Here is a 22219-nt window from a genome sequence, read left to right as displayed (position 1 = left end):
GAGCCAAAAAAAGAAAGGGGAAGAGGATCAGAAAGATCTTCAAAGCAATGGCAAATGTGTAGATCCTCAAATCAAAATTTAAATACATTTGAAACCATTTTTTTAAAATCAAATTCTCTTTCAGTTACTTGCCGAGACTTTGGCTCAAGATTCTTTTGTTCAATTCACCAGCATCAGCTGATGTCATCATGAAGAGTGGGGAGGATGGACTGATGGCTCAAGGGAATAGTAATACAGTTGTGAGGCACAAAAGGTCTTGAATTAGAAGACTATTCATACATGGTTTGAGTTTGTCTGCTTCATGGTAATAGCCTTTAAAGAAGTATAGAAATAGCCTATGCACATCCAGGCATGGATTATTGCTATTAGAGTACTGTATGGTTTTGTTTTTTTATTGGAAAATGTGCGGGAGTTTTTCAATGTATCCTCTGGTTCCATTATTTGTGGCAAATAAATTATTCAGTGAATTTCATCCTTTTAATTTTTTCTGGTTGCACAGTGCTCATGAACAGACTTTATTTTTTCAGAATGTATTCTTTTTGTAATTCTTGACTGAACAAATTCCTGGCAGGGAGTTGTTCATGAACTGTGCACTTTTCACTATTCGTTAATACCTGTGTGGTTGGTCATGTAAGTATAGATTCTGTTCCATGGATGACTGAAAACCTTTTAAACAGGAGAATAATTAATTATGTCTACTGAATACAGAATACTCTTGAGGTGAAAATCTGGATCTCTTGAAATCAGTGGCATAACTCGTATACATTCCAGTGGGGCCAGCATCTCACCTCTGGTTCTTCACCAGTATGTTTACTCACATGCAAATGCAGGTATCTGTATTAAAAAAACAAAAAGCCAGTTCCCAAACATCACATGAATGTAAAAAGGGCACAAACAAGGTTAAACTGAAGAACCATTTGGAAACTGAGTTCATTTTTGTAAACCCTTTCTTGCAGTATTAGACCCATGATGCATTCCACTATTATCTATGAACCATCTTTCATCTACAATTTTGAATATAGATTTTTTTCTAATCAGTTTGCTTTTTTAGGGTCCTCGGGACTATTTAACCCCTTCTCCTCCTCTCCAAAACCCCACATAGAACTCCTTTGCTAGATCAGGGCCTTCATTTTTACATGAAAAAATGAACTAACAGGGTCTGAAAGTCCAGAAACTGCTAAGGAGTAGGCTACTTCACAGTGTGTAGTGATTAAAAAAAAAAAGTGGGTTAAACTATCCTGAACTAAACTCCCTATTCCTCAAATGAGAAGTGGGTAAATTGCATTTATCCAAGTTTACCCTTGACTATGCTACTGCTGCTTGTGCTGTGCAGTGTTGGGAGTGGGTGAATGGTCATGATATCACAAGAAAAGACTCAGCCAGCCAATCAAAATGTGGTTTTGGACAATTATCACCCAAAACTTTGCTGCAATAGCATACCGAGCCTTTCATCTCTAGGAAGCTGCCTCAAATCTGGTGCTGTTTAGCAGTGACTGTAGGTTGTCAGCATTTGATGGCTGTTTGGGGGTCTGTGTGACACAAGTTTGGTGGATTCAGGAGGTTCCAATGGGCAGCTGTCTACATCAGAGAAACCAGCACCAAAACTGGCACTAATTAGAAACTTTGGGCATTTGAATGAAGCCAAGGACTGAATGAGCCACGGAGAATGGAACTACTCCGCCACTAATAGAGGTGATCCCTCCAGGTCAGGGCTGAGGCTCATTGTCAAGACCCTATGTGAATGCTTCCACTGTACCTATTGTGTGCATAAAGGATTTTAGTTTCCAGGGATGTCAATCTAGCACCTTTTATCTCCACTAAAAATGTAATAAGTTCACAAAGAAACAGAGGAGTCATTTTCCTTCCCTTCCTGCTTTGTTCCCACTGTTTAATTGTATGCTATCTACTTAACAACACAACGGAAAAAGCAAATCCTGATCTCAGGTCTTGACAGGTAAAGGGTGCTTTAAAATCAGCATGTATTTGTAATTTTATGCCTGCACACACACTCTTCAGTGTTGCAGGATAGTTTTCCATAGGGCTAGTGAAATAATTGTTGAAATTTTTCTCATTATATTCACAATATTTTTTCAGATTAATCATTCAGCTCATTTATTTTTAGTTATTCACCCATCTTTAGTTTTTCACTTTTGTAATAAAAGTGGGAGGGATATGAATCCATCATTTTCTTGGGGGGGAGGAATGTATAAAATGAGCTTCCAAAGGAAGGGAAGAGAGGTAAATTGACATAACTGGCAAATTCACTGTGGCAGGAAAGGGGTATGTAGTCCTGTCTACTCCAGCCCCCAAGACATAATTAAAAATGGAATTCAGCTCTTGCTACAGAATGAGTTTTGTTTGTTTTTGCCTCTGAACTTTGCCATTCGTCTTTGAATGCTAAATGGAGCAAATAACTAAGCATGTGAATGATCTAAACACAACAAAACCCCATAGCTTTTATTTCATCAAAAAACAAGAGTTCAGATCCATTACCTAGGAAGTTCAACGATCACAGTTCAACTTTTTGTGATTACTCTAGATTTCAAATTGTAATATCCCTCCCTAGACATATTATTATCATTAGATTAAAACATTTACATATATATTTGTTATCTTGGAGAGATAATTAGATATTTTCCATTCAATGTAATTTACATGAATGTGAGATAACTTTCAGTGTGTAATTTTCTGACTGCACATAGTGGAAGCTAATAATATCCATGAACTTTACTTTTTGTTATCTCCGAGAGGTGGATTATACATCTTTTTAATAAGAATAAGGAAAGATACACAGTCTTAGCACTATGTTTCAACATAATACCCTTGATAAACAATACTCAGGTGTCTGTGAACTGAGTAGATAACTGGCCTAATAAGAGTGGTGGCTTACCTTATTATCTACCAGATTTTGGGACTCAGTTCTTCACTCCAGGGGACTGGTAAGTGCTGGGAGTACCTCATTTATCCTCTTTATGAAAAAAGGGTCCATCACATATCATAACAGGACCTACTCTGGCTGTAATTAGCCTTTCAATGCCCAGTGGATTTGAAAATCACAGACTGAATACTGATACCTATATGGCCCTACAGAAGTGTGTACTCTCTCCTTGCATTTCAGAGATATATGCATGGTACAGTCCATGTGTCCTAAGTATGTTCTATGCACTGCCAGTCAACACATAAGGGGTTCTAAGGGATCCTTATCTTATACTTCTCAGCTGGAAGAATGATGATTGCAACACAGGGCTTGAGAATTTGGGGATTAAGGTAAGGAGAAGCTGGAGTGAACTTCAGGTTTTTGTCAGTCATACAGAGAAAAACTCCCTTCCCCCAAACACCGCAGTCAGTTAACTACTTCTATCAAGTTGGCCAATTATTAGCGAAGTAGGAACTGGGTGATCATACACCAGTACCACCTCTTGAAGTTTCTGCAGAACTCTGCCCTGTTTACATTTTTGTTTTCTCCTACTCCCATTCCCATTGCATACACTCTTCCTAAACCTCCTTCCTCAACAGCCAATTGTAACCTTCTCCCACTCTCATCTTTGTGCCATCTTCCATGCTGCTCCTTTTGCTTATAATCCTTCTCCTTCCCACTCCTCCTCCTTCCTTTGTGCACTAACACTGGGCCTATTTTAACTGCATCCCCTAGCTCACACATTAGGCAGACATATGCTGTTAGACATGGGAGCCCACCTTACATTTGATACAACCAACATGGCCACACCAACTCCATGATGCTCTTTTGGTTCAGACACAGCCAAGTGCCCAGTGGGAGACATCTGGGCCAAAAATGGCTCTGCAGTGTCATCCAGCTAGGTCTCAGTTAGCCATGCAAAACTGGGGGGGGGGGGGAGTCACACACAATTAAATCACTCATGGTGTTAAACTTATGGACTACTGATTTTGCATTAGTCAGCATAAATCAAAGGGCACAGACTCTGTTAGTTGTCACCCCAAGCTACTGAGAAACAAATTCAGGCAAGGCCATTGAAACATATACTAAATACCTTTGGCCTGGCCTACGTCTAATAGCTACAATGGAAATTCCCACCTTATAGATAAAAAGGCAGCTGTTATATGAGCAAGGAAAAGTTCTTAAATGAGTGTCTTTTACCTGACCCTTTTTTTTTTTTCCCCTCTCTGTATAGATATGTAGCATTACTGGCAGATAAGCATTCCTTTCCCAATTCCCTGTCCCTCCTTCTGGAAAGTATCCTGAATTTTACCCCCCTGCATTAAAAAACAGCAGCAGCAACTCCAAAAATCTCAGGGACTAATGAGATGCTTCCATAACTATCAGCATATCTGTGACAAGCTGTTAGAAGCGATAAGTTGAGTCCTTTGAAAGTCAGCACTCTGGTAACTCATACCACCCAGGGCACACTGGATGTAGTTAGAGTAGGAGGGACTTGGGCTGGTTGGCTTCAGAAGGGATCACTTGCACCTGTAGGGAGCCTGATGAGCTAATGAGATAATTTGCTCACCAGCTGGACAGCACTGAGAAGAAAACAAGCAGTATAAATGGCTGAACGAGGGGGCTTGATAATATATTGGGATAGAGCTGGAGTATAAACAGTAATAAAGATACTTAGTGGAGTCCCACTGGACAAAGCGTGCTGCTTAAATCACAAAGAGGGATTATCAGCCAGGGGTTCCAGGAGCTGAGGGGGAAGCTCATTCACAAATGGGGGCTTGTGTGGGAGTCACCTGTCAGCCAGAGCCAAGACGGTTGAGTTGGGGCCTGTGGGAAGACTAGCTGAACTGGGGAAAAGCTGGAGGAGCTGCTGCATTGGCTGGTAGACCAACAGAAGGATGCTGCAGGCACTCCAACAGACAGAGTGACAAGCTGGGCTGACAGGTGGAGCAGTAGCAGCAACTGTTTCAGGAGTGTGTGATGGAACAGACCCAGGTACAGCCGCAGTTGATACAAAATGTGACACGTCCTGCTGTGGGGAAGGGAAGTCTAGGGGTGGGGGGGCTGAGACTCTGTAAAATGGGCTTTGGGGAAGGTTCTGGTGCATTCTTACTGACTTCTGAAAGAATTGCTACAAGTGTGGGCTGGGATAAAGGATTATAGGTCCTATACTTAGCCCCTTATCTGGCAGGAGAATCTTGAGCTGCTTATGTAGTGTTGAGTGAGGAGCAGGCCAAGAACTATGATGTGTTAAAAGTGGAAATACCCTGCTGGACTTCTATTGTCGCTTAGTTTTTTTCCCTCCAGTCCTTTGTTTTATTGCCATCCCATGCTGAGTTATATTATGGCCGAACCTAGGGGCCCCAGTGTGCTAGGTGCTGTATGGAACTATAGTAAAAAGATAGTCCCTGCACCAAACAATTTATAATGTATATAATCTAAACTGTCATTCTCTGGGGTACATACTTGTCATTTTACTGACTGGTAGTTCCCAATGCACACCTATGGCCCTGTGAAGAATAACTAACTAATAAAACGTGAAGTAGTTAGACAACATCTACCGAATTTGGTGACAGTACAAGAAATAGCCCCATATTTTGTGACTCCCCTCCCCGTTTTCCTCTTGTCTTAGGGCACCTCTGTTAGATTTTCCTCCTATTTTTATCTATTTTGTTAACATCTGCAAAATAAGACTCAAATTATCTAATCGCTTAGACATCTTTAGATGTTACAGTTCAATAGCTGTTTACGCCATTTTGGTAAATTGTGCACAGCAGTCTACCACAATTAAATGAAATCCTCATTCTAAGTTTCTGTAATATAAGGGTGTAGATTTACTTTGCTCAGAATACTGTATATCTTTATTAAATGCATGTGTCATCACACCATAAAAAAGAGTTGGCTCCTAAAACAGACTCTGAAAGATGGTTTGGTTTGTTTTATTCCCTCCCTTATACAACTCTCAGAAATGCCTAAAGCAAGTGTCTAACTCTAATGAATGCTTGGTGAAATGAGGGCCTGCTGTTTCTGTAGGTCTACAATGTTCAAAGGCACCTGACTGCTAGATGTAGTTAAAAAACAGACTTCTCTGTCTTCAAGCCCTCTCAGTAAATGCCATTCCCAGTGCACAAGAGTCCAGACTGGTACACAATGGCATCATTCCAAAGAGACCTGAAATTCAGATAAGTCTAACTGGAAAGAGCTGATTTCCATCGGACTAAATAATGTGACTATTTTGCATAGGGTAGAGAAGAGATGGGGGTGGAGAAGAACAGGTAGGTTGATTTGCTGCTGCTATTGGGCATGTTGCCAACATTTCCATATTTACACAAGGGCATATGCTATCTTCTACTCCAGCTTTCTTTTTCAGAGCAGTGCCCTTTTTTCTGGGGCTGGGCCGTGGTTCAAGTGGAAACACAAACCAGCCACTATAGAGACTGCCAACTGGATGTATATATTGCACATTTAATTACCCATACTCCAGCAACTCTTCTTCAGCACTCAGTTGAGAAGACAGCCAGCTGTTTGTTTAGCCAACCAGGTATGGTTGGCCAACAAGGTTTCTATATCCTGACAGTCCATTCTTGGAGCTCTCAAAAGAGGATGAGAGGTCTGGGTTTGAGTTGTCCATGTTCAACTAATCTTATGTCAAGTAGTAGCCTACAACTGGAGACCTTTACTTCTCCCCACATGTTTTGATGAGAGGCATGGTCTAGTGGTTTGTACACAGGACTGGGAGCCAGGAAACTGGTAAGAGGCAGAGGCCTGCTACCCTAGGCAAAACTTCATTGTGCTGCCTCTTTCCTAGAACAGAGGTTCTGAACTGTGGGTGGGAGCACATGAGACTTTTCGGGGAGCATGACAACCCTTCTGATGGTTTAGTAGTTTTGCTAGAAATGGGAAGGCCAAGGGCCAGGTTGCAATGCAACTCACTGAGGTTTGGCCTGGTCGCCCTTCTACCATGACAATGGTGGGGAGGTGGCCGGGGCCAAATTTGAGTGGGTGGCATTGTGACTTGGCATGTGGGATCACAGCACCACTCAGGTTTGGCCCTCCTACCCTAGGTAGCTGCCAAGTTTGCCTATAGCTAGAATAGCCCCTGGTAAGAGTCATGAACTCGTCCTGAGTTGTAATTTCTGCTCTGACATTGAATTCTCTTCTGGCCTTGGGCAAGTCACTTTATTCTGCCTCAGTTTCCCTATCTTTAAAATTGAGATTACTTGCTTACATATTTCACAGGCTGTTTTCTATGCAATAACCTTACTCTATCTAAAACAAAACTATTAGAGCTCTGGTTCTCAATCTTTCCAGACTACTGTACCCCTTTCAGGAGTCTGATTTGTCTTGCGTACCCCAAGATACACCTCATTTAAAAACTTCTGCTTACAAAATCAGACCTAAAAATACAAGTGTCACAGCACACTATTACTGAAATTGCTTCCTTTCTCATTTTTACCATACAATTATAAAATCCATTGGAATATAAATATTGTACTTGTGTTTCAGTGGATAGTGTATAGAGCACTATAAACAAGTTATTCTCTGTGTGAAATTTTAGTTTGTAGTGACTTTGCTAGTGCTTTTTATATAGCCTGTTGTAAAACTAGGCAAATATCTAGATGACTTGATGTACCCCCTGGAAGACCTCTGCCTACCCCCTGAGGTATACATATGTACCCCTGGTTGAGAACCACGGCATTAGAGTAGCTCATGGTCTCCATGGGGGAAAGAACAAGATTAGGGACCCAATCTTGCAAGACAATGAGGACCTCCTGCAAGGTACTGATCACCCTCAACTCCGTACCGCATCTATAGGGTGTGAGAGGGCTCAGCACCGTGCAAGGGATTGCTCAGAACCTCTCAAGATTGGGCCTTAGCTCACTGCATCTGAGTATCTCTGCTTTCATCCATAGAGGTCACTGTGACAAATGAAACAATTTTGAAGGGAGTCCAGGAATATAACTGAGACGATACAAGCCCCAATGTTTCAATGCAGCCAGTTTGGTATAATCTAATTAAGACTGTGAAGAGAGAAAAGAAATTTTGGGGTGTGTGGTATTCTGTTAAGTAAAGAGCTGCAGACTAAAAGCCATAATTTCCAGACAAATGGGGGAAAATGAGGCATTGTCTCTGTGATAGCTCTAGCTGACTATAGGGAACACCAAAATGAGCAGCCTATTTATTACATTACTTCTGACATTATGAGAGCCCATGTAATGTAATTACCTATAAAGTCCCAACAGTCTGCCAATTGCTCCTCACAGGTGTACTTGTTTTTAACACAGCTTTCACAGACATCCATTACTTACAGCCTTCTGTTTGCCTTTGTCTGTTCTCTGAACTTTATTGAAAGGAGTTCTTTAGTGATGAATAACTGAGGGAAATAATTTTGAAGCGGTTGAGAATCCTGGCTTTAAAAAATAAATATATTGTTATTGAAGCTTTTTATTTAATCCTTTATTTAGCCAGGACATTTTGATGAATATGTATTTATCTCCCTCATCAGCAAGATGGTTTGGAAAGGAAATCTTGCAGACTTGGGGCCAGATTCTGATCTCAGTCAGACCTCCTAAGTCTGCATGATTCCACTGACTTCAGAGGAGTCACTCCAGATTTATACTGTTGTAATTGAGAACAGAATCTGGCCTCCCAAACATCATTTCAGTACTGTCTCTGCTTCTAGTCCCCACACGCTGAAATACAAATCAGCAGCAATGATCACAAAAAAGGCAAGGACAAAGATTATGATCAGCCACACACTGGTGCAATAATGACTCAGAAGCCTTATAATTTATATAGGTTTGGAATGAAGAAAATGTGCAGAAACTTATGACTAATGTTGTTGGCTTTTGTGTTTTCAGTTTGGCTCCCTTTCTCTCCTCCCCCCGCTTTTCATTTCTCTTAGCCTTCATTAAAATCTGGGATTTGTAGAGAAACTAGGAGGATCTGTAGGTAGCAAAGTCAATACTGGAAGTTGCACCCCAAAAACCAGGCCCTTTGTGATTTTTAAAAACAAAAACAAAAAACTAGAAGCTTTTCTAAATTTTGTGTGTGGTCTTTTAATGTGTTTGCTCCAACCTTTAATGTGTTTTGAAAAACTAGTGTAGCAGTGAAAATTTATTTTACACGTTAGCTGGTAAAGATGAACCTGAGGCTCTCCCTCAGCTCAACCAGCTAGCACTTGCTAAAGTACAACTTGCCACATCTACACTATCGTTCTAGAACATGTTTGGCCTGGTCTACCCTGGGAACTTACTTTAGTATAGCTATGTCTCTCAGGGGTGTGAAAAATCCCCCTCCCTGAGAGTGATCGCTATGATGACCTAACCCCCATTATAGAGAGTGCTAAATTGATGGAAGAAATCTTCCATTGACCCAACTCCCCGACAGGGGGTAGCTAGATTACCTATGCCAACGGGAGAACCCCCTCCTGTTGGCATAGGTAGTATCTGAAGCGCTGCACTTGTGCTGCTGAAGTGATTTAAGTGTAGATATACCCTTATTTACAATGTGTTAGCTAACACTTCTAATCTTTCATCCTCACCTAGAGACCTCCTAAGAGAAGTGCAAAGGGAGAGGAATCACATTCCAGAGAAGCAAATGGTCCCCAAATATAAAGCAAGGAAGAGAAATGTAATTTGTTTAAAAATGAGGGGGACTTGAGACCACATCTCAGACAGTCTTAAATAAATTGGATCTTCCACCCCATGACCAGGGCACAGTGACTCACACACTCAAAAGAGCTGTGGTTTCAGGTAACAGATCAGCCAATAATGATGGATGTGATTAAATCTGTTATAAACCAAATGGCTAGCTCTGGTGTGATGATACCCCAAGCAAGATGAACACAGGTAAAATAAATCATCTAGCAATACGATTGCCTGGTGAAGACAAATCCATTTGATTATGGAACACTAACTACATGTGTCTAGGAATGGCAAGACTCCCATTGATTTCAGTGGGTTTAGGATGAAACTCTGGGAGCATACAGTAATACATACATCATCCATCAGTTATATAGTATATGATCATCTGGCCATGTCCCCTCATTTAAGTGGGTATATTTTTTAAAAGCATTGACCATTAGCATTCATGGGGCTAAATCAGGTGGGAAGAAAATCCATTTTCAATCATCTTATTACATTATTTGAATTTTATTTAAAGATAAAGAATGCACTAACTTTTGCTGGAAGTAGCATCATGCCCTTAAAACACCCACATGCCATGTGTGCTGCACAGCAAAGCTGCATTGTTATCCTGGAAAGATCGTTTCCAGAAAACAAGATTTTCATGAACAAGGGCCTCTGAAAGAGAAATAAAACATGCATCAGGAAAGAGGATCTCTCAGCACATCTCTGGGTTCTTGAGTGTTATTCCTTATGAGTTCTACAGATATAATTACCACCCTATAAGGGCAAATCTTAGGAATAAGCCACCTAGTTCAGAAATGAATTATATTTATTTAGATTTCAATCTTGTATAAGCTTCTCCCCAAAAATCACCTTGGGCACGCATTTAAAAAACACAAGACTATAGAAGGTACCAAGCAAAAACTGACCAAAGCAGCATCACTTTTCTCCCATTTTACCCCACATCACTTGAGAAGCAGCATAGTGCAGTGGCCACAGAATGGGACTGGGCCTCTGGAGCAGCACGTCATTCTGCCATTGGTCTGCTGTGAGACCTTGGGGGAAATCACTCACCTCTTTACACTTGTTTCCCCTCCCACCCAGTATCTGTTTTGCCTATTTAGACCATAAATGTGGGCGGGGGGGGGGGGGAGTTAGGGACTGTCTCTTACTCTTTGTTTGTACATTGTGCAGAATGAAGCTAGAATCTCAGGCTGAAAATTTTCAAATTTTTGAAATTTTGATGACAAACTTTTCACAAACCCTCTTGGCTGTTTTAACTAGCTTTATAGAATACTTGAAATGTTTTCAGAAATTTGAAATTTTGGTAACATTTTTGGGTCAGCTATAAATTGCCGTATTAGTAATTTGACTGTGCATGCATGAGAACCTGGAGATAAAGAATGGAAGCCTGGGAGAAAGGGGTGGGCAGATACAGCCCTACATATTGGTGGTAACACAATCCATATGCTTACCAAGGCAGCAGCTCAACACTGAGGAGATATTCCATCTAGCTAAGGGGATTGTGAATCTGACATTTTTAATTTAGTTTTACATGCATCCCAAATGCATTGATTTTTAGCTAGACTTTGTTTTGTGGTTTTATAGGATGTGGTGGGCATTTTGGTTGGGTGGTTTGCATTCTGAGACCTTTCCAATGGAAAAAAAAATCCCTAGAGTTTTTTAATTGACTGCAAAATGGCTCAAGTGCTGGAAGATGGATGATACTGAAATAGGAATCTCCACCATAGAGGAAAAAAATACTAAATGGGAGGTCATTCATGGGGAAATGTGTTGTCATTCTGAATATCTGCCTACATAACAGGGGCAGTCGGTGATGGAACTGTATGCTGTATCTCCTTCAGTTTACCAGGCATGTGGTCCAGAAAGTTGAGGGTGTGGTTTGATCATCTCCTGCTAAAGCCAGTAGAGACTGAAATAATATCTAGTATCCTGGGACCAATATGGCTACAACAGCACTGCATACATATAATATCTAGTATTCATATTGGAATATTTATGAGGGGTTTGGGAAGATTGATTTGGCCACTGAGAATAGAAATGTGAGCATCTGCTGTAATGGCAGTAAAAAGAATTAGACTAATCAAGAGTAGTGATTCATAATGATTGTAGCAGTGTTTGTTCCTAGCATATTAAGGGAACCAACAAGCTCCTTGAATATAAGAGAAACCTCTTCTTTTAAATTCAAGAACCATTCCTCCCCCGCCCCAGTCATAATCCTAGTCAGAAAGGGGCCACAATCTGAATGTGCCCCTGAATGCCTGGGGCATACGGCAGCTATTAGTTAAGGCAGTTTCTTTCAGCTCCCCTCTTACAAACAACCGGGCATGCCCCAGCAATTGTGAAGTCATTCCAGGAAACAGTGATCTCCAAAAGGCAGTTGATGGGGAAGGGGTTATAGCATTGGAAACCTGGTGTGCAGATCACATGACCAAGTCATTTGTTAAAATCAGCACTGTTTGTTTGCTACAGGAGTGATCCTAGGTCAGATTTTTTTCATTCCATAGAGTGAGGAAAGGGGTGGGGTGGAGATCTTCTCTTCTTCTCCCTTTGATACCAGAGGTGATGCCTGCTTCTCCTTTCTATACTATACGTAGTAAGATACTACTCATGATTACTGCTGGCAGAAACTGGCCCTCGTCAGTTTGGCAGGATCTTCACCTCGTACTGTTTACCTGGTAAGTCTCACGTATGTGCACCAACGCACAATGTGTAAATTGTAGACACTGGCTTAATCTATTTGAAGAGCTTCCCAGCCTTATTTATGGGGGAAATAGGTTTATTGAATAATTATGCTCTGAAATACAACTGATGCTCTTTTTTCATAATTTTTTATGATCTGTTAGGGACCAAAAATTCCACTGTAATTATAGGCAGTGATTGGAACTAGGTTTGGGATCCAGCAATAGACTTTATTCCCCTCTGGGGCAATCATTCATGATTTCACAGGTTTTAGGAATTTCAGCAATGTCTATGAAAAGCTAAATCTTGTAGAGCTATAGCCTGCTCACCATATGCGACAAGAGGGACTGTACCTTCTAGTTAATTCTCATAAAACATGTTCTAGGGCTGAGACATTTTTGATGCATAAATCTTGGGGGCTGAAAATTCACTCTTGTTCTGCTGCCTCTTGTATTTATTTCAAGCAATATGCCACAGCCAGTGTTTCTGGAGCTGTGATAGAAACAAATACACACAGAATTCCATTCGCCTAGGAAATTAAATTTCTTACTTTGCTTCTTGACCCTTTTCTTAAAGATCAGGTGCAGGTTTGTTTGTCAATCAATCATAAGGCAGTCAAAAATGTTCCTGAAGACCGGGATACAGACTAGGTTATGCAGTAGGGCAACAACCACTAATATTACTGCAGCCAATGTTCTCAGAGTTCATAAAGATTTCATCATACAAGAAAGTGCTGACCAGTAAGACTCTGATCTGAATAAGATTACAATAGAATTTTTAAGGTGCTAAAAAATGTCCATTAATCTTTCATCTGGTGCGAGTTTTGCCTTAGTACGAGACTAAACGTGTGGCGCTAAAGCCTACTTACTTTGGGCTAAATTATGGCTTTGCCATGAGCCTTGAACAACAGGCAGTATATGGTCATGCAGACCCAGAATCAGACAGTGACTCAGAATCCCAACCTGGTTCCCAGGTCCCTTCTTGTCTCAGGAGTGAAGCAATCTACCCCTGCCCCCATGCAGATTACTTCACTCCCTGTGCTGGCTCAGCTGCAGTGGCTGGAGCATTGGTGGGGGAGGGAATGGAACCAACGCTTGGCCTGATCCCAACTGGTACAAGATGCAGTGCAGCAGCCCCACAGAGACTGTTCTCCCTCTCACGCTACAGGTAGCCAGTGCAGGAGAGTAAACCAAATGTTGATCTGACCCTTATCTTAATAACAGCTTTAGAATATGAGCCAAATTTCTCCCAGCCATAACTCCATTGGCTTAAATGGAATTTCATCAGCAATGTATCTGGCTCTAAGGGCCAGAATGTGGCTTTAAAGATGACTTGCAAAGGGGAAATCAGTTGGGCTTGTGCCCTTCTTTGTTTCTTTATAGTGTATAAAGAAGGCCTGAAAGGGGTTCCTTTTTTCTTCCTGCTTTCATTTTATTTTAGAACTATCAAGTCTTGTCTGTGTTTTTGCTGTTGATTTTGGACCAAAGAAGCAGAAAAGGCATCATCTTAATACTTAATTTCAGGTAGAAAGGGATTGCATCTTTAACAAAGAGAATTTCCCCCAACCTTTTGCACCTCCTTGATGCTTTCTATTCTATTTAGGTTCTTGTACTGTTCTCATCCCTGTAGTATCTGAGCGCCTTCTGGTAGTGTATTAAGTAATGTGACTAACATCTGTCTTGTGATGTTTGTCGTCTCATCTTCTCCTCAGGGGAGAAGTGTGTGCCATGGAGTGTCTTGTTTTGGTAGGGTTTCTCTATATTTATATTAGAGAAGGGCAGATCAAAGAAATGCACCTTGCACTTGGGGTGGAAGGTGGTGAGATTTGTGATGGAGTGCATTCCACAGTTTCAGACTAGCCCCTGAAAAAGCACAGTGTCCTACACAGAAGAGCTTCACCCTTATTGTAGAGAGTTCCATTGCACCAGAGGAGCAGAGCTGCCAACAATGGTCTTCATCCTGGAGCTGGTGACTGTTCACCCAGCAAGATTTCCTTTTGGGGGTGGAGGAAGAGCATACAATGGATGGAGCCCCTCCCCACCCTCTTTGTTGGGGAGGCTTCTGCTGCTGGCAATGCTATCCTAGCACAGAACCGGTACTCCCTGCTCAGTTTGTGGATAGCCCATGAGCAGGGACACAAGGCAAATGACAGGGTGGACATGGGGAAGGCTCTTTGTGCATTCTCCCTCCAAACAACTGAAGATCACCACAGAGCAAGTTACAGTCTAGACATGGATACTATAAATGTGCTTAAATCTAGAAGGTATGATGGCGTGGTATAAAGTTTTATTGCTATGGGTGAGTTATGCTGGTTTTCACAAGCCAGTGGCAATAAAATGGAATAGGAATAGTAATCATAACATATTTTGCTTATGTCCCGTATTAGTTAGGTTTTCATCGTGTTTCAGTCTCTTCTGGCTTTTCTTGCCTACTTATCACATCAAAATATATTTTTGTTTCCATGACACTGCCCTGGCATGGACAAAGCTTAGTGGCACTCACTATTGCAGACAGAAGTCTGTTTATCTAATGGATTGCCATTTATTCCACAGCTGGTGAAACAGCACTGTTTATATAATAGTTGCCCTGCTCATCTACACTGTGCAAAGCATTTTGCTGCATAACTAAACAAATAAGCTACAAAACATATTGTAACTCCACTGATCAAGGTGAAACTTCTAGCAGAATTAGAATCAGGTGACACTATGCATGTTGCTGTGTATAATTCTAACTGTATCTACATCAGAAAAGAGGAGGAAAGTGGGGGAAACGGTCTGTAGTTCAGATTCCTCAAGGCAAGTTCAGCATAGACACACACCCCATGCACACCCACAGAAGTCAATAGGATTTCACATGGTGCTTAATTTGCTTCTTGAACTCTTATTTCCTAGATTTTGTGGGGGCGGAGGGAGGGAGCTTGTGGAAGCTGCATGTTTGGTCCCTTTATGTCTCCCAACAGACAACTGTCTGGTTGATTAATGAGCAGTGTTGATGGACTCAGAGTTCTGGTCAGTCTTCCTTGCCTGTAAAGTGGGATTTTGGTAGGGAGATGCTCGGAGCAGCTGGTGGTGGATTGAAGGAGGTGGAGGGGAAGAGAAAGTGATCTGAGAAGGTGGTCATGTCAGCAAGTGAACCAAGATTAGACAGAGGGTAGGGTTAGGGGGAGGAATAGAATATATGTTATGGTCTATTAACGTTTGTCAGTCTTCTATCTATATCTTTATTATGCCTTCAGAAAATTACTAATATAATTTGGGACAGATGCCCTGGTAGGTAATAAGCCATGCAATCTGCTCTCAAGAGTTTATTAAAGAAAATATTACAAACAGGGGCCACATACTGGCTAGCACCTGCAGTGTGCACTGAGGATAGGGGATGTGGGTAAAGATCAAAGGATGCTCTGTCCAGAGCAAATTTGTGTTGTCTCATCACATGCCTCTGTGCAGAGCCTGGCCAGAATCTTGTTGGAGATCAAATCCCTTCTCCAATTCAGCCCTTCCCAGGGGCACTGAGTGTCTAAAAGGCAGCAGAAGTGGTGGGGTGGGCACCAGAGCATGGCTCTGCTCTGCCCCACCACACTGGACAGTTAAAAAGGGGACATATGAGCCAACCTCTTTAAGCCTGGTACAGCTGCCCTGCCAGTATGTTGCATCTGCAAGCTTGTAGGAGAAACTCTGGCTCATTCAGCCAGAATTCCTCCTGGAGACTCCAGCTTCTGTGTGGCCTCTCCATATCACTCAAAGCACCTCGTGGGGGCCTAAGATAGAATCTAGCCCAGAAACTTGCAGAATAAAGAAAATCCCTCAGGCTCAACTCCTTTTCTGTCTTTGAGAGCTCCAGTAGCCACATTCAGCACAGGGACTGTCTTCATGAGAGTTTGCATTGGCATCTAGCATAGGGAGTCCTTGATGCTGAATATGGGCACTACTGTAATAGATTTATTTAATCATGATAATGAGAGCTTCCTGCTTTTGGAAGGCAAGACGCTATTTTACCTGAATATAAACCACTAGGAGAGAATTCTCCAAAACACATCATTCCAAACCAATTCTAATTACACTGTTGTTCTCTTGTTTAGCTCCTCTTAGTTTAATTTTAAAATGGGGGGTGGCGGTGGTATTGATTTGCCTGAGTTATATGGCCAGTTATTTTTTTTTATTACCTTTCTATAAAATTATATTTGCTATAAGGTCAGTTAAATGGTAATTGTAGGGGTCCCTTTAAATTATAGATTTGAAAAGTAGCTTGTGGACTTGCTAGCACTTCACCAGACTCAAGGGCAGAGGTGAGCCAGAGGACAGACACTAAGAGAAAATTCCTTCCCTCAGAGGGAGATAAAGGATCCTGCTGCATCGCCAGAGGTCCAAAAGACCATTTTTGGTTCCACTGCAGAAAGAGGGAAGGGGACAGAAAATGGCTTAGCTGTGGATCTGAGGGAGGACGTCTACCAGCTGCCCTCTCAGAAGATCACAATGCGGGGTGGAGAGCAGGCCAGCTAACTGTTCCCTAAAATATATACATCTCTGTGAAGGGCCCAGCTGTTCTCTGAAGATATCAGGAGATGAGGGGGAGAGGAGAAGGCCATCAAGCCTAGACATAAAGGGTAGGAATCAGCCTAGTGAAGAGGGAATGGATGGCAAAACTCTCACTGGCTTTTATTCCAAAACTGATGAATTTTGCTGGGTTTGCTTGAGGGTAGCTTGGGGTTTAAGGATATAGGTGTGAACCCCTGAAAACAGTATTCACTGGTTCTAGTTCAGAGAATAGTGTGAGCTGAACTCAGAGGATTTCACGCTGCTGTATGTGGAAACACTGCTTCCACAATGGGTTCACTCAGACCTACCAGTATTTACAGGAACATTTCTAGTAAAATGCCTGCAGACCCTGAGTATGACAAATGCTACAAAATGAGGCAAATTAATTTCTTGGTTCTCTTGCTGGATGCTGGAGAGGTATTTGACAGAATTTAATAGTCATATTAATTTGATATGCTTTGGAGCATTAACGTGTGAGAGCTCTTTTTCACATGGATCCATAATGTTTATAATAACCCTTATGCTATGCTAGTTGCTACCACCCACATGAAAGAGACACCACACAAAGATTCCTGAAATTTGCTTAGCTATGGAAAGTCTGGCATAGTGCATATCAAATAAGGAGAATTGGCCAAACACTGCTGATGTATTAACTCCTCCTGCAATTTCAAATGGTTATGCTCATCTTCACTTCCTGTCTAATATGGCTATGCAACACTACATAGCTGTTTAAAACAGCTACTGCTTGTCCCCCCAGAATTTACTGCATTTGAGTGGGTGAAGCTTTTCCTTGATATCAGTATAGTGCTTGTACCAGATTCTTTGGGAAGGAAGGTGCTATAGAAATGTCAGCTATTGTATTGAAATGTCAATCTGACTAGCTACTTGAATTGTATTCACTCCTCAACCGTTTCATCTGTGCCCCTGCTGAGATCCATATTGACTTCTACTCCTTGAGATTGATATAGCATATGTATGTTTTTCATTAGCTTTTGTGCTCATACACTGAAAGATGTGGATTTAGGATCCAGTCACGGATGCTCTCATCATAAAGCTAGAATGAAGTCACAAGTCAAGATCTACTGTGCATTCCCCCGCCCCCCAAAAAGGTGAAATCCTGGCCCCACTGACATCAATGGCAATAATCCCATTGACTTCAGTGGAGCGGGGATATCCAATGTACTCAAGCCTTATGCCTTGCCTTTGCTTTGCTTCCATTATTTCTTTAACTCTCTCCCTCCATGTTCCACTCCAAATTCAGAAGCCTTTCTTTACTTTTTTCCGCAGCGCCCCCCCCCCCCCCCCCCTCCCTGTTAAATGAATCCATGGTCACAAATACCCCTAATGATCACCATACCACATTTTGGACATCAGCAATAGAACCTTAGGCCTGGTCTACACTACCGAGTTCAACATAAGGCACCTCACGTCGACCTAATTGTGTAGGAGTCTACACTAGTGTTCCTCCTGCAACTCACCCGCTACACTGACCTAGTCAATCCACCTTGGCAAGAGGCGTAGTCGCAGTATCAGTGTAGATACTGCATTGCTTATGTTGGCTTTAATGGCCTCCCAGAGGTGTCCCACAATGCTGCACTGTGACCACTTTGGTCACCTTTTTTTAATTCTACTGTCCGGCGGCCAGGTGCACGCCTCTCCTATTTTAAAGCCAAATTCCATTTCCTGTTTGCTCAGCGTGGAGAGCTCACCTAGCCACTGCCCAGCTGCAGCACATAAACTTCTGCCTAGAGTACACTGGAAGTGGTGGATCTCCTGCATCTGTGGGGAGAGGAGACTCTGTCAGCCCACATGTTGCCCAAAGTCATGGTCCTACATAGCAGGACACAATTAATGGCCCTACACACTTGTATCTCAGCAGCCCTCACAGTGGATTTACCAACTCCAAATTGATTGCCGACTGGTAGCAATCTGGCATTGCCAGCTTCCACAGAGCAATCTTCACTCACTTCTCCACCGTGATTCACCTCTTATTTTGGTGTCACTGCATCAGAGGGCTGGGGCAAGCTCCACGCACAGTTCCAGGAATGGGGCCTTGCACATGCGAAAGTTCCACGGCCACTGCTTGTCATCCCATACCTGCATTAATGATGCATTCCCACCAGTCAGTGCTTGTTTCTTGGGCCCAGAACTGGTGGTCCACCATGTGCAGCTGTTATATAAATGCCAACAGCAATCTTGAATTGTTTTTCTTTCCGTAGTTCACAGCAAGACAGCCACCAAGGCATCATCATCAGACTTGCAGCTCATGATACTGCAGGATCAGCACAATACTGAAGAGCAATGCTGGATCCATACTTCTCTCAGAGATGGCAGATACGCAGGCTAGTGCGGCCTTTGAAAAGTAGTGCAAAACATAAGATGCAGTGTTCTCCATCCCATCACTCCATGGGCATCATGGGATGCTGAATCCATGTTTCCAGCCACCTCTCCATGACTTGGTTTGCAATGCCTTATGTGTGAAAACATTTCTAAAGTACCCCATGCTAGATGGTGGCTAGAAGGTGCACAGTGAGATAGCTACCCACAGTGCACTGATTTCTGTATCGATGCAAGCGCTGCTACTGTGGATGCATACCAGCGACACAAGGCACATAGTTTGAACATGCAAAAGTGGTTTAATTACTGTGGTGGTTGTATGTCGACATAATTTAAGTCTGCTTAATTGTGTAGTGTAGATGTCCCGATTTTTGGGTCTTTTTCTTATATAAGCTCCTATTACCCCCCCCTCCCCACCCCCTGTCCCGATTTTTCACATTTGCTGTCTGGTCACCCTAAGTGTAGACAAGGCCTAAGCCCTGCAGCTTCAGACCAGGCCGCTCCCATGTGAGCCTTGTTAGTTGTAGAATTAGTAGTGCTTATGCTCTGTAGGCTTGCCATGGTCACATTCTACCAAGTAGAGAGCAGTAGTAGCCATACACAGTGACGGCCAGATCCTAGGATGGGGTAAATCAGCACATCTGTACTGAAGTCAGTAGTGCTACACTACACTTCCACCAGCTGAGGACCTGGTCTGTAGAGCCTGATTCTCCATTGCTCAGCACCTTGCAGACTCTATTTGGGGGTGGCACCCAGAGAACTGTGCCACTCACAAAAATAAGAGATGAACTGGAGGCAAAATAAAAATTACCAACATCTTACTAGCTTGTGCTTGCCACAATTGCTGGGTTTGTTTGTTTTTGGGTCGTCCGTCGTCCTCTCCCCTCTCCCCCCCCAGAATAGTGGTTCTCAACCAGGGGTACTTGTACCAGTGGAAGTACGCAAAGATCTTCCAGGGGGTACATCAACTCATCCAGATATTTGCCTAGTTTTACAACAGGCTACATAAAAAGCAGTAGCAAAGTCAGTACAAACTAAAATTTCATACAATGACTTGTTTATACTGCTCTATATTTTCAGCAGTTCTCAAACGGTGGGTCGTGATAAGTTTCCCTATAAGCTGCACGGACCCGCAGCAGCCTATTTAGAGCCATGCAGGCACTCCGGGAACCTGCCCAGGTCCTGCTGGGGGAGGGGCATCCCTCCCCCAGCCCCAACTCAGCTTGCTCTCCCCCAGCCCTGACCCAGGCGCCTATCCTGCAGCCCCAGCCCCAGAACTCCCACGGTAGGGAGAAGTGCCTCTTCTCCCCCTTCCCCCCCCCCAACCAAGTGCTGCTGTGGGGAGAGAGTGCTGGGGAGAGTCCTTTCTCCCCAGTGTGACCCCAGAGCACCCTCTTGCACCCCAAGCCCCTCAGCCCCACCCCAGAGCTTGCACCGCCTGCTGGAGCTCTCACCCCTTCACCCAACACTCATTCCTGGCCCTGAGTCTATCATCCCTTGCCCCACCCCTGAGCCCCTCACCCCCAGACAGAGCCCTCTCACCCCTGCACTCCAACCCTCTGCCCCAGCCATGAACCCCCTCCCACACTCCAAACCCCTTGGCACCACCCACACCACATGAATTTTGTTATGTGCACCAATATGAAGCTGATGTGTCACACGTCATTCTGCACATGGGTGGGAAAATTAGAGCGAACACTGGTCATGACCCAAAAGTGGGTCACAAGTTCATTTTAATGGGGTCACCAGGGTCAGCATTGTCTGTTACAGCTTTCCCCCTATTCCATTTTGTTTCTTACAGCTGTCCCCTTACTCCATTTTGTTTTTGTTCTCCTGTGGCCGCCCCTCCCTGGCTGTTAAGTTGTTTACCAAGGGCCACTGCCCTTCTCAAAGGGAGGGCCACTTGTGCTGTGTGCTAAGTGGGACCACTGCCCTGTTCAAAGGGTTGGTCCTGTTATCACCTTGTTAAACCTGGGCTCGGTGTAGGGTAGGCAATGTCCAGAGCTGCAAGACCTAATGTGTTTTTGAGATCCTGGGAATGAGTCATAGGCCTCATGTGCTTTTGAGTCCTGAGGTGGGAACTCACGCCTATGGTCCAGGACTCTGCCCAGGCACGTCTCTATGCTCACCTGCAGGTTTTCCCTGTGTCTCCTCCCCTGTGACAGAAGGAGCCTATCAAGATTACTGGTGGGGAAACTGCCTGAGATTGCCTTTAAGAACAGACATTTTTGAAACAAACATCAGAGAGGTTCCTGCATTGCTACCTGGTCTGATCAGCCAGGGGTTCTGGGGGGTCCTTTCTCCACTCTCGTTTTATTTTTGAGCGTACCCATTTTTAACACACACACCCCCCCACGAAGAACGAATTGCTGCCTGAGAGACCTCCTGATTATCAAGACCGTACCGAGCTCTCCTTGCTTCTTCTGATGTTGTTGCTGCTTCGCCTTTGCTGCTGCCTTGGGGACTGGTAAGAATCCCTCTGTGAAACTTTCTACACCTTTATTATTTTAGCTGCTGGCTCTCTTTCCCCAGCACACAGACTCAAGCTAAACCTTGGTCTGTGTCTTAAAACCTCTCTTAAACTCCTTGGTCTGTATCTGTAATCTGTTTCTTGCTTTGCAGCGCCTTTGCTGCTAGAAATAAGCCTGTGCCTTCCTGGACTGTATCCTGGGCTGCCAGCTTGCAGCCACCCCCCCGCTTGCAGCCACCACTAGTTAAATCCCCCTCCCCCCCCCCCCCCTTGGAGCTGTATCCTGGGCACACACCACTCTGCCCTCTGGAATTACACCTAGTATAAGGTGCACCCATTAGGTTAGATTTTGTCCTTTAGTCTAGATAAGTTGTAATTTCATTTTGCATAGCTGTAGTTAAATTAGGTTTAGAAAATTGCTTGCATTGTACCCTGTAAGTTAGGCTTAAAGAATTGTTGCATTGTGTTTTGTTACTTGCTAATTTGTTTAAGTTTGGTTAAGTTAAATCATAGATAAGATATTGCTGTGTCTTGTATAATTGTCTCTCTGCTGTTTAAACTTGCAGCCTGTCTGTTCTGTGTCTCCCTGAGTTTAAATCTCCCTCCACCACGTGCTCCTCTTCCCCCA

At 43.1% G+C, this 22219-nt stretch overlaps 1 long non-coding RNA gene across 1 annotated transcript in view; it reads left to right on the top strand.

The window, feature by feature from the left end:
* LOC135982396 (uncharacterized) overlaps positions 1–21853 on the top strand; it is a 76036-nt gene extending 54183 nt beyond the window's left edge. Inside the window, exon 4 of the long non-coding RNA XR_010599738.1 lies at positions 19004–21853. This is a non-coding gene — a long non-coding RNA (uncharacterized LOC135982396). The remainder of the gene's footprint in view (positions 1–19003) is intronic.
* Positions 21854–22219: the final 366 nt, after the last annotated feature.

Source organism: Chrysemys picta, chromosome 3, assembly GCF_011386835.1.
Source record: "Chrysemys picta bellii isolate R12L10 chromosome 3, ASM1138683v2, whole genome shotgun sequence".
NCBI classification, from domain to species: domain Eukaryota; kingdom Metazoa; phylum Chordata; order Testudines; family Emydidae; genus Chrysemys; species Chrysemys picta.
Note: the sequence above shows the minus strand (reverse complement) of the source record. Positions and strands in the feature narration are given on the sequence as shown.